This window comes from Leptosomus discolor, chromosome 3 (assembly GCF_034619465.1).
Source record: "Leptosomus discolor isolate bLepDis1 chromosome 3, bLepDis1.hap2, whole genome shotgun sequence".
Classification (NCBI taxonomy): Eukaryota; Metazoa; Chordata; class Aves; order Leptosomiformes; family Leptosomidae; genus Leptosomus; species Leptosomus discolor.
This window is the reverse complement of record NC_141393.1, coordinates 2,213,660-2,224,960: the sequence shown is the minus strand read 5'-3', so window position 1 is coordinate 2,224,960 and position 11,301 is coordinate 2,213,660.

Sequence of the window (11,301 nt, the reverse complement as noted above, 5' to 3'; positions counted from 1 at the left end):
TCCTCTCCTCCTGCAGCCCCCGGGGAAGGGGGATCAGCGCTGACCTGTGCCAAGACCCAGTGGAATGTAATAACGCAGCAAACGGCGCCGGGGGAAGCTGGAGCTGTTAATTTGCTGCGTAGGCGCAGTCGGTAGCTGCTTTGGTGGAAGGGGAGACAGGAGTTCATGGCCTGTTTGAAGAGAGATTGAAGTGTAGGCCTGATTTGAAGGATGAGGCTGAGCACCCTTGTGGAAACAGAAAGAAGGGTGTTAACTTCTTCTGGAAAGCACTTCTAGATTTGCAGATGTAAAGTACTGAGAGCTCTGCATCTCTGAGGATTATTGTTAATTAGGGCTGTTGCAGTGAAGAGCTTCAGGCTACGGAGGAAGCGATGCCAGGGATTTGCCCCAAGCGTACGCGTGGCATTGGGATGTGGCACCGGGTGTAGGCGTTGGGGTCAGTCCAGAGCTGTGTCCTGCAGGCGGAGCGGCTCTCCCAGGAGCAGGTCTCTTGAGGAGCCGCGCTTCGAGCTTTGCTTCCTCTGGCTCTGCAGGCCTCATGCCAGCGACCTGCTCGGGTTGTTTATCTGGGTGACCTGCACGTTCGCACTGACTAACCCAGCGGAGGTTTGTGGCGTTACTTGGGGCAGGTCTCGCCTTGCAATTAAAGCTGACGTTGCCTTGAAGCAACCATCCCCGCGGGCGGTGCGGCCAGGACGCAGTCACCCCTCTGTCCCCTGTCCCTTGCAGCAGCGCTCTGCAAGTTTCAGGGCTGTGCTTAGGAAGAGCCTGTGCCTGCCCCAAGGGACTGTGGGGTTTCGAAGCCCTTGACTTGTGCTTCCTTGGAGAGCAGAGGTGATGCTGGCCGTGGGTGGCTTAAAAGCCGCGTTACAGATGCAAAGAAGTCAAGTGGCCAAATGGACAGAGGCCGCTGGTTGTAAGTGTTCCTAGTGCCTCTTGTGCAACTTGTGTTCCGTTGGAGAGACCCTCGCTTTACAGGGGCTGTGCTTTCTGACCCCAGTACAGTTCCAGATGCGCAACAATTACCAGTTCGTGTTCCTATAGACAGCAGAGACAGGAATGAAAGTCCCTGTCTCTGCAGGGCTGGTGCCTGAGCCTGTTATCCCATCGCTGCGCCCGTGGCAGTGGGTGGCTGCAGGTGTCCCGTCGTTTGGCACATCAGTGTGAACTTGTGTGCGTGCCCTCCTGGCTGCGTAGACCACCAGGGATTGCTGAGGCAGCCGGGTGTGATGAATGGTCTTGATGTGAAATGAAGGCATCTTTGCAGTTCCTTTTCCTGCTCTCCCCTGCTCGCTTCTGTACCTGTGGGAAAGAAAGTTACAGGACAAAAAAAAATATTGAGTATTTCTTTAGTTGTGTGAAGTCTGTGGCAGAACCAAACCTTCTCGGACTGACCTGCAGGGAGCAATGCTGGGTGTGCAGAGCAGAGCCCTGTGGTGTGGAGGTGGCACCTGGAGGTGGGCTGTGAACTCATCTTAAACCTACAGAGGCTGCTGGCAAAGGTGCTGAATGAGTTCTCCCTGCTTGGCTGAGCAGTGGTCCAGGGCTTGGCTCCTCCCGCTCTCCATCTGCTGAATTCGAGGCAGTCTGAATGAGTTTGGAGAGATGAGGGATGGGTGCTGGGTCCTGCACGCAGCCCTGCAGCTGTGGACCTTCATCTCCATTAGCAACAGTCTATGTTCAGAGTCAGGGGAACTGCTGCTCCCATTTATCATTGAGATGATTACTTTTTTTTTTGCAAGTCCATCCCAGTAGGTACAACTGATTGCAGTGTTATAAACGTCTTGGCATGAGATGCTGTAGTCCTTTTTCATAGTGTATCCTTGAAGATGTAGTGCAGGGAGAGCTACACAGTGTGCTGCCATGTGGGGCCCCTTTTCTATGTAGATCCTCTTATTTGCTAATGGAATTTAGATTTAGACTGAGGGGAAGATGTCCTGCCTTCGAACTTGAGGTTAGATGGTCCACTCTGGTCCTTACTTCAAGGACAGAGGTGCAGGAGAGAAGCTATATCTCTTCTAAAGGGTAGCAGTGTTGCTAGGAAGGGTGATGGCTTTTCTTTATGGTTTGCTTAGCTATGGCTGTACTTGGGAAACTTGATCCTTTCCAAAATGCTGGCGGGTGAACAGGTAGTAGTGCCCCAAAGTCCATCGACGTATGGATATGGAGGTAAAAGTAATCACGTCATAGGAGAGAGCTGTGGGATAAGTCTGTATGTTTATAATGCAGCTGTTACTTATATAAATATATTAAAACCCCCTGTCGTGTATTTATAGGATTGTGGTATTGAATGTTGGTTTGGAGAAGATGCATTGGGAAGTTAGATCATGTCCCCCCTTGGGCACCAGAGGAAGCTCATGTAGGCTGAGCTGAGGGAGCAGCTTCTTTCAGGGCTTCCCGTGTATCCACCAAGGTGTGGTTCCTTCATGGGCTGGTTCAGGGCTGACACGCTACCCCACAGAGGAACCTGCCGCTTCCTGAGCAAAAAGGATGTCAGCGTGGCTTCTCCAGGGACCTCATGTTTCCTTTCAGCTGTGCTCCCAACTCCACGCTTTGCAGGGAGACCTGCAGCCGGAAAAAAACTTTGGCCACCCACCCCTGGGCGCCAGAGTTCCCTTTGTTCCTTTGAATCCATCCTTAAGTACCTCATGGCCGCTCTGACCTCTGGCTCCCTCCCTCCCTCTCGTCTCCCCTGAGGATTTTGGAGCAGTCTGGAGGGAGACCTGCTATGTTCTGCTGCTTTGAGGAATCTACTGTGGAAGTACAGGAGTGTTTGGGGATTCCTTGAGGGTCCAAGGCTTTAAGATAGCTTCAGGATGGCAGGATCCAGTTCCTGCTGAGTTTATTCTCTTGCTTGTAGCACCTACTGACTGAGGTGGTCCATGGCTCAGTGAGATGTTTGGTGTGAGCAGTTATGGGCTGGTCTTGTCTCTTGCCCTGCTGTTGCTAAAAATATTCCTAATGGCCTTGGCTGCACTGAGGTTTCTCATGAGCAGTTTTACTTTCTCAAAGCAAGCAGTGAGGGGGTAGAAATTTATTTTGCAGCAGGATTTCGACTTCTCCCCCAGAGAAACCTTGGGGGAGGGCGGGGAGTACGCTGGGGGCAGAGCACAGCTGAACCTGCTGGCTGCGAAGGCCATCCTTGATATTTTATTATTTTAACCCTTTTTGTAGCAGCCCCTTGGCTACAGAGGCTGTGCGGTGATGTGCCAGGCTGCCTCTCCCGCATGTGTGCGACGGCAAGGGGAGGAGGAGCGAGTGGTGCTCGCGTGCGAGGACTCGTCACAAATGTGGCAGAGCTCCTTGCAGTCTATAAATGACATGGGTCTGTTGCTGTAAAGCTCTGAGCTGGACAGCTTAGGAGGTTTCCCAGATGGGATTGTGCTCTGTGTAGGGATACAGATGCGCGAAGGAGGGCTGGGAACGTTTGGCTTGTTTTCTGTGCTGGGTGTGAAAGACTTAGGAGGGATCCAGTGTTGTAAATGTCTTTATGCGAAGCCTCTTACTTGGTCAGGGTCTGGGGCATCACAGGAGCTTTGCAGCTCTGTGCTTGTCGTGTGTCAAGTGGGTGCCATGAGGGAGGATCTCATTAGGGTGCGTCATGAAGCGCTTCATTGCTCTGTAGCGTGGTAGAAGTGTTAGACCTACATAAACGGGTTGTTTTTCCCCATATTCCTGGCTGTGGTAGGTAGGTCTTGTGGAATTATATTTGCGTGACATGCTCCTTTATCGCGGGGAAATAGCTTTCATTTTGTGTGAATTGAATAAAAATGTGCAGAATGACATCATGCTGCTTAAGCAAATGGCAACAGCAAAAGTTGAACCAGTTCAGCGTGTTGGCTTTTTATAGCGCATGAATGAAATTGCTCACTAGAGCAGCTGCGAGTTGAAGAGTTCTTAACCATACATATTTCAGGTGAATCGGGTCTGAAAAGTCCTTTTAAAAGTCTCCAGGGAGAGAGAGAGAGCGAGCAAGGAAAAAGGAGTCAAATTGAAGATTAATTTAAGGCACATTGTTTCTCGCTATGGAGCGCCGTGCAGGGCTGTGAAGCTCGGGAGACTGAACATTAAAATTACCATCCTGTTACATAAGCGCTAAATAAAGAATATAATCAAGACTTTACAGGAAAATAGTTCAGATCATCAGACGGAGTGCAAGAGTTACTTTGACTTTCCACAGACACTTGGCTGTCGAAACACAGCGTGGTTATCCTCCGTACGTGTGCCCTGCGAGACGGGAGCCCACGGAAAGGCTGCAGGTAGGATCACAAGCTCTTCTGGGTCAGCACTCTCCGCCCTTTAAGGTCGTCCTGAAGTCCAGGTTCTCAGACCTGGACCTGCTGCAGGACCCAGATGAGCTCACCCCGTCTAGACTTGTTCATGGTACTTTGTCCCCCTCCCTTGTGGCCGGGGCAGGTTGGGCGGATGGTTGAACAGCCGGCGTGGCTGATGGGTTGGCATCATCTCTCCCAGTGCTGTGCAGAGAGGAGCTGAGGTTGAACGGCTTTGAATTGTTGATTTTGATTTTTTTTTTATGGTTGTGGCTCACATGTTTACAGGAGACATCACCCCTGTACAAGGGGGTCTCTTCCATGGTAATGTGCAACAAGGGCATGAGCGTGAGAACGGCCTCCCTAGGTCAGACTATGTCCAATGTCTTCCCAGGAACCTGTGGCAGGTGACTAGCAGACAAGTATATAAGGTCCGTTCTGGAAATGTTTGGGTTTTTTTTTCCCCTCAGTGTGCCCTCCTGGCTTCTGCCACCTCTGAAGGATTTCCTGAAATGGAGGTTGTGTACGTATCTGTACATTTAAGAGTCTTCAATGAGCCTTTCCGCCTTCGAGTCCTTGCGCTGCTTTTGAAACGCTTTCTATTTTTCGTCTTCAAAATATTCCCGGAGAGGGCTGCGCGACTTCCTTGCGTGGTGTGAAGCAGCAGCCGCACAGTTTCGTTGCTGCCTCCTAGTTCTTGTGCGACGAGAAGCAGGGCAAGTTCCCTCTGCCACCCTCTTAATGGCTTTGTGAGAGACGGCAGCACCAGGTGAAGCCGAGCAGAAGAAGAATGGCTGCTGCCGTTGCCCTTCGCGGTGCGAGTGTGACAAACTCAGATGCTGGTTCTTGCAGCAGGTGACAGAAGGGCTCCTGCAGCACGCTGGATGGCGGGTAGTTGTGAGCGTTTGTGTGGGACCGCTTTCTTTAGCAAATCTCCATATTCTTGCAGAAAAAAAGATTCCTGGACCTTAAGGTTAGAAGCAACCTGTGAAGTCCTCTGATTATTTCCAATGCAACGTGGAGGCCTTTAAAACATATGTGTTTCTAAGGAGTCATCCTACAGTCAGAGATAGAAAACCCCTATGAAGCAGAGCGATGCTTTCAGAGGGCATTTTTGTAGTTCTTTGCACATTTCTGTTCTGGTTCTGAATGATCCAAAAGGTTCTTTTTCAATTAGTTGCATTACAGCTTTATCGAATGATGAAGGGATGGAGGAAGGCTCCTAGCTGCTCACAGGCTTCGTGTCAATGTGCACATCCCACCTCCTGAACACAGGTTCTGAAGTTGTTAATATTCTTTGCAAAGTGCTTTGGAGCCCAGGCAGGAAAAATAAGTGTGAGTAGTTACTGCTGGTGATAACATGGAGGAATTTATTGAAGGACTAACAGTATTTTTTTCCTCTACTCCTCAAGACCCTGGCAGCTCTATTTGAAAGGCTCAGGGTGGTGGCACAGATAGCATCTGAGCTTTCAGTTGCTTTTAAAGTAAATTTATGGTTCTTATGATGGTATAGAAAGCTTGACAATGTGACTCTTACGGGTTTGAAAAGCAATAACTTTGAGTTTGCTTCTAAGAACTCTTGAGGTACCGGCCCTTCCCATGGGTTGAGCGTTGCCCAGGAAGTGCAGTATATATCCCATGCCCCAAAACACATCAACTCAGATTTAATGGAGTTGGTGAGAGCTTGAGGTCGAAGGAAATGGCATGGTGGGGAGCAAGGTGGGCAAAGCTCGAAGTGAATGCATTACCCCAGCTCAGGTGCTCAGGTCCTTCATGAGACCATCTGGACCTCACAAAATCCTGCCTCCAGTTTGGCTACTCTCTTGATTTCTGGTCTCTATCTCCAGCTAAATTCAGAGTGCCCACCCAGCATGGAGCGGTGTGGTTAAAGGCACAAAACTCTGCTCACCTCCAAAAGAGGTGGCAGTGCCTATCAGGACAGGCCCCCAGCTCCCAGGAGCTGTGCCTGGGTGACTGGCAAAGTGCTACTCAGCCCAGGCCAGGTCCTTCTGTGGATCATTCAAACAACCCATCCATACCGGTGACCTCCCAGGAATGTCCCCTGGTGCTGCTTAACTCATGGAATTAGGTGCATCCGTGTGGTCTGCAGAGTGTGGTGCCAAAAGCCTGACCCAAATTCTCAAACATGGCCATGGTTGGGCTCCCCAGGCTCAGTGTGGTCTCTAACCTCCAGCCCAGCTGTCGCTCTTTAGAGGCCTGAGCAGGAAAATGCAGTTTTAAGGTCTTGCATGCTTTTTCTTTTTTTTTTTTATGGAAATAATCATGCAAAAAGAGAGCCAAGAACACTCTGGTAGCTTTGTATGGCTCCTCTCTAACTCTAGCACTGAAAAGCAATTAATCAATGTGAAAAGTAATTATGACATTAAATGACCAGTGATAGAACTTACGGTTTCCCACCCACAAGCTTCTGCGGTTTTCTGAAGCTGCTCTCCTGGATATCGCGGTGCGGTGGGAGCTCTGATGCTGGTTTTCACCATCTTGTCTTCACTTTTTGAATCGTTTCTGCGACTTGCAGCAGGGCAGTCCCTTCCCTCCTGACATAGGGAATAACAAGAGACATTTTGATAATCATGAGGCGGGGGGGAATTACTTTCTTGAAATAGAAGTGTTGACATCTGCTTCAGAAAATAACAAATCTTCAACCAAATAAACTCATTAAATACCCCTCGAGTGCCAGGGCAAAACTATAATTGCGCATCTTGCCTGACATCCTGAGCTTGCATGCAAGGGTTGCTAATTATTCTGCAGTTTTCCCCCTTAGATGAGTGCCACAGTAATGAATATTTATCAGAAGGTTCCCAGTGGTTGGTTTGACGGGTTTGATCGTGACAGTCTCGCACTGCTGGTATGTGAAACAAGTGCCCGGTGTATTTATGGGGATGCTGGTAGTTGCTCCAGCGCTGCAGGGGAGTGGAGTGGTAGGCTGTGGTGGCCATCCTTAAGGCTACCAGCCAAGGTTGGGACCCTAGTAGTTTTAACAGTGCTTGTATACCTACTTAAAGGCAGTCCTTTCTTGTTTTATATATATATATATAAAAATACATGTATATCATGTAGTTTATGTACCACAAATACATAGTTCCTATACCTAAAGGCATTAAACCAAAAATAGATAAAGAGAAGGTTCAGGAAAACTTTGCTGCCTTCACTTGGAGCTGGCTGTCAGGGCAGAGTTCAGCCCTCGTTTTGTTTTATTTTGCGTGAATAATTTATTCCCATGAAAATAGCCCTTGGATATAGGTGCAGCGGAGAAATGGGGAAAGAACTTGGAGAATTGCGGGAGTCGCCTTCCGTTGGTATCTTACTGAAATGTTTTTTGTTGTGCCTCAATGTTTTTATTTGTCTGTTTTTCATATTTAATGAAGAGAGTAAAGCAGAGCACAACAACATAAATATTTTGGGTTTAAGAGGATCCAAAATGGTGATGTTCCAACAAAGTTGAAAATCCGGTGGTAACAACAAATACCATTTCAGTTCAGCTCAGCCTGAATCATTTTTTTCCCCCCCCCAGTTTGGCAAGTGAACAACAAAAAAAAAATCAAGATTTGCCCAGCTCTAAACTGGGTCAAAAAGATGAAATTATTTCTCCACCGTCCAGTCAGCGGCAGCACTAGGAGCTGCACGTACACGCTGAGCACACCATCTCCTTCTCCTGAGTAAATACTTGTTTGGGGTGGGTTTTTTTTTGTATCTTTAGAATTGAAGGCTGCAGCAGTGGAACGGGAGATTAGAATTTATTTTGCCCTTTACAGATCCATTAAAAAGGCTGGGCGAGGTGTGGGGCTGTGGGTCAGAGCAGGCAGCCCTGTCCCAGAGCTGTCAGTGCTCGGCACCTCCAGCTGGAGTACCACGCTGGTGCGGCCTCGATATTTATCTCCATGATCTCATTGGTTCACTTCTGTAGTTGTAATGCTTTTAATTAAATGTGAGACTATCTTTGTGAATAACTTTAAGACTAAATACCTGAATATTGCCCGCTCCAAATCGCAGGTTTTGCCTGGAAATGTGCAACCCTGTGTTTGGCTTGGTGGGGAAAAGAGTGCGGAAGCATCAGGCCATTAAACAACTCTTCTCTGTTTAAGGCAAAAAGCTGTGATTTGCATCGGGAGGTGCTGTTGTGGGCACGGGGGCTGGGAGCAGGAGGTGGCGATGGAAAACTAAATTTTTTTTTTTAATGTAGGGAGTGAACAGGGTGAAGGTTTTGTCCACGGTTCAGGGCTGACATAAGCATTGGTTTGCTCAAAGCTTTCGCTGTTGCTTTCAGATAAGATGCAATACAAACAGGGCGATGTGAAGAAATAGGCAGGCTTTATTAGGGTGACATCTTCCATATCTAGGATTTATAAACAGGCTGTTTCTTTAGGAAAAATAATCCTATCTTTTTCTGGGTATTTGATGTGGTTTGTGTTGAGTGGCTTTGACTGACTTGTGACAACATCAACGATGACAAAAATACCCCAACTTGTCATTCAGCTTTCAGGCTAAAGTAGATAGATGCGTGTCCACTTGGCATGTTGTGTTCCCTTCCTCTGTTTCTCAGCCACAGGTGAGACTGTGGCCAGCACTGCTTGGCCCTTGCATATGAGAACTAGACCCAGCTAGCTTTGGTGTGAGCCCAGGAATGTTTGAACAGTCACAGATGCTGACTGGAGTACTGCAAGAAACGATGAATCCAGCATTAACCCTTCAAGGAGGTCTGGTGGAGCCTTATTCTTGCTTAGAAACACGCCCTTGTATCCGTGCTGAGAGAAGAACACGTTTCCCATTTCATTCTGGGTGCTGCTGGGGTTGGCAGTTTCTGTTTGATAGAGGAAGGTCCATGAGTGTGGAGTTTGAGTATGTAGTCGGTCATCAGTGTAGCTTCAGCCTCATCTGCAGTCATTGCGGGTTGGGACAACAGTCTCATGTCACGGGTTTTGAAAGTGGGGGAAAACCCCCCCATTTTCCTTGTCTGTGCTTGTACGTCCTTCCCCTTTACAGCTGAAGACTTCCATGCCTGGAAGAAATGCCACTAAAACAATTATTACCCTTTAAACTGAGCTGGCGACTTGGTTACGTGCCGTGGGTGGGGTAAATATTGGGGAGTAGCCATGCTCTGCTCCAGTGCCGCCAAATCTCGAAGTAGGCAGTGCTTTATTTATCGGTAATTGAGGCCACGGCTGCTGAGGTCCCTTCTCCGTGTGGACAGACCCACTGTTTGCTTACTGTGAGGGGAGCAGGCTGGGCTGGGAGCCTGGTGGAGCTGGCAGTGCTCTTCCATGGTCTGGAAGTCCTGTTTTGTTGGGTTTTTTTTCCTAACTGCAGCTCTGTGGTGTGAGATAGTGTATGTGTGTGCCCATAGGAACTTAACCTGCTCCCAACAAGTGAAGCATCCTGCAGTCCCAACCAGCTGCAGAGCTGAAGACCCACAAGTTGGGGAAGGAGGGTTGTTCAAGCAGCGGTTGAGCAGGCCCTCCAGCTTCTATTACTGTAGTCTTTAATTAGATGAGCACGAGTTGCTTTCTCACAATCCCCACTCGGCCGACCCGAGTGGGAATATTGTTTGATATATTCTCTGTTCGTGCGCTGATGTGTTCTCTCTTCAGTATTTTACACCTGAACAGAAAATGAAAGAGACGCTTGATCCAGGTTGCGTGCTCTGTCGCATCATTAATAGCACAATAAACGCGTAAATGGTGGTGGCGCCGGAGTGTGTGTTGGGCAGGAACCCAGCCAGCCACGTAGCCGCAGGTGCCCCTCGCTATCCAGACACGCCACAGGACCACGATGCTGCTCAGAATAGGCGACTGCTAATTTCTGCATCTTGGCACCGTAGGAACCGGCTGCTCATTAATGACTTGTGGAGGAGGGAAAAGAAAAAACCAACCCCAGCAACCTCCCAAGAGCTGCATCTGCACTTCTGGTTCTGCTCAGCTTTCCCGTGTAACACCTTGTTCCTCTCTCCCTGGGTTTTGGAGGCATTAGGGTGTCACTGCTGCTGGTGACAGCCATAAAACCATTCATCGGCAGGCAGCCCTGCGGGGTGGTAATGTTATTCCCCAGAACAACAAATAAATAAAAACTAATACCAGGCAGGTAACTGCTAGTTGAGGGTGTGTGAACGTTCATCAGAGCTACAGAAGCAGCTGGTATCATCTAATTTTTTTTTTTAATGCTTGGATTGATGGTGGCAGAAAGGCTGTGAGACTCTGGGGTGTCAGAAAGTCCTCCTGGGGTGACAGCGGGGAGGTTGCATGCCTGCTGGCAGGACCCCTACTCCAGCACCCCCAGGGTTGGGCATGCTGATGGGGTGCTGGTGTGTGTTTCTTCGTGCCCCAGTGTATTGTGAACGTGAGGGGCTCAGCCAGGTCCTGTTGACTCCTGTGTGTTGGGCTGGACCTTCTGCGGGTGGTTCTGAACGCTACCGAGAAGTTGTCTTCGGCTACTGTGGCTGTTGGCTCCTTGTGTGGCCTTGGCAGGCTCCAGCGGTGGGAATACTCGTTTGGTGTTCAGTGCCCAGTGAGAGGTCAGAGTCCTCGCATTAAAAGATGCTGGGATTTTAAGGTTTTGGTTGTTTTTCACTGTGATAACAGTTGCTAAACTGTTATTCCTACAACTTACATGTCTGAGACGCACAGATTCTCAGTATACGTGTCAAACCACAAATGCACGCACAGCAAAAGGCTTTTTTATGCTTTTGGAGGTCACGGACCTTCTGTCTAAGCTAACAGCAGCCTGCACACAAACCCATGCTTTAATGGCTACAGCCGAAGCAAGTGATACTGGTTTAATGTTTGAATGAATAAACGCTCCCAAGTCCCTTTAGGTTATCTCTCTGCGCATCTGCAGCCACTCCCTGTAATCTCATCTAATCTCTGTGTATACAGAGTGGTATAAATTGAAATGATTGCCCTGCCCGGCAAGCATTTTTTTGTTTCCTCTAGGAAGAAAAAGTAATTTTTATGGATTCTGTGGTTTGTAGCTCCAGCCTATCACATTAGTGCCAGAAATGCATTTTAAATCTCCGAAA